Raw genomic sequence first — 1,920 nt, forward strand, 5'->3', positions numbered from 1 at the left:
ATATATTGCTGAGTGATCGCTCGCTATCTAGCTGGAAAAGATGGTCCGGAAGCTTCCTCTCTCCCAGCAAGCAAGACGAGATCACCACTTCTCTCAGTAATGGACTTCCTTTACTTCGTAACCTTAGCCTTAGATGTCCTTTCATAGATTCTCGAACCTCCGACAGACAGAATCTCCATGCATGCAGGGCCCAATCATACTCAAAAGAAGAGTTTGATCCTGGCTCAGAAGGAACGCTAGCTATATGCTTAACACATGCATATATATATATATATATATATTAGCTGAAAAATGTGACTTAGATTTGTATTGGCGAATAGTCACCACTTGCAAAACATTCATAAAAAGCACTTCCCTCATTCTCACATCACATTTTCAAGAGCCAAGAATAATTAAGTGAAAACAACTCAAACTCAAGAAGTAACTCAAACTCCATTAGCTCCTTCACATGCTCATTTTGCTCATTTGATATTTTTTTAACATTACCACTTGTAACACCTTGAAAATTGGTGAACGGTTTTGAAGATGAATAGTTGCAGAAAGTTATGTGGTACAAATTTGGACGAGTCCACCTATAGTTTGTACAAAGACCTAATTCCTGTATGTGGCACTTGTAGAAAAGGTCTTGGAAAAAAACAATGTCAAGTTTCAAATAAGACCTATAGACAAATAGAAATGTTTGTAGAAAGTTCTATGGGGCGTAGGAAGTGCACGTACATAGTATTCCATAATTGGTGAAAAATTAATGAAACTTGATTCTATAAAAGGGTCAAAGGGCCGTAAGAGGTCCTACGGTCCGTTATTGTCCGTAGTCCATTAGTCGTAGAAGTGAGATAGGAGTCTAGGGAATTTTTGTAAGTAGGCTCTCCTTATGGGCCGTAGGTGGTTCCACTACCTATAGGAAGTGGTCCGCGGAAATTAACCCTAAAGTTGGTCTCTTGTTTTCGACCTATGGTTGGCCACTACGGTTTGTAGAATATTCTATAGATTGTAGATGGTACTCGTAGAGTCGATCCAACAATTTTTTAATAGGGTTAGTTCATTCTTTTGCTACCCCTTCTAAGTCTAAATTCCAACGTTTTTACACCAAATTAAGGTTCTTATTAGTTTAGTTTTTCCCTGACACTCTAATTAATGGTCTCTAGACTTAGAACAAAGATGCAAGAAGAGAGAGCTAGGATTTCAAGCGTCTTCTTCATATTCTCCAAAATTTCTCAAAGAACATTGTTCTTCTAGGTTGGACTAAGTTCGTCCTCATGCCTTACATTTAAAGTCAATCAGTAAGAGTTAAACCTCGTGTTTCTATCCAAAGTTCCATGAACTTCTAAATTTAGAGTGTGTTTGGTATGGAGGAAAATATTTTTCTTTCCAATTTTTCCATGTTGGTTGGCTTAAATGTTTGGAAAATGTTTCCCAAACCAACTCATTTCTCAAATTTAAGAAAAATGACTTCCCTTCCAAAATTGAGGAAAACAATTTTCAAAACTATACTTCATCCTTTAATTTTTTTTACCCTACACATACCTCATACCCGACCCTCCCATTCAAAGAAAAATTAAAATTTTAAAATTTTATTTTTTTATATTTCAAATATATTTTTATCCCTACCACCAACCCTCCCTCCCCCCCCCCAAATAAAAACAAAAAAATAAATAAATAATTTAAAATTTTGAAAAATGTTTCAAATTTTAATTATTTTTTACCTCACTCAACCCCTACCAACCCTACTCCATACCCCCTCCCCTCCCAAAAAAAATTACTTTTGAAAATTATTTCAAAAATTTTATTTTTATTTTTTATGGAACCCCCTTCCCCACTAACTCCGTCAACTAATTTTGTTTTTTTTTAAAAAATAATTTTGGAAATATTTCAAATTTAATTTTTTATTTATTTTTTATGCCACCCCCACCCCTAACCTTC

This window comes from Solanum pennellii, chromosome 12, assembly GCF_001406875.1.
Source record: "Solanum pennellii chromosome 12, SPENNV200".
NCBI lineage: Eukaryota > Viridiplantae > Streptophyta > Magnoliopsida > Solanales > Solanaceae > Solanum > Solanum pennellii.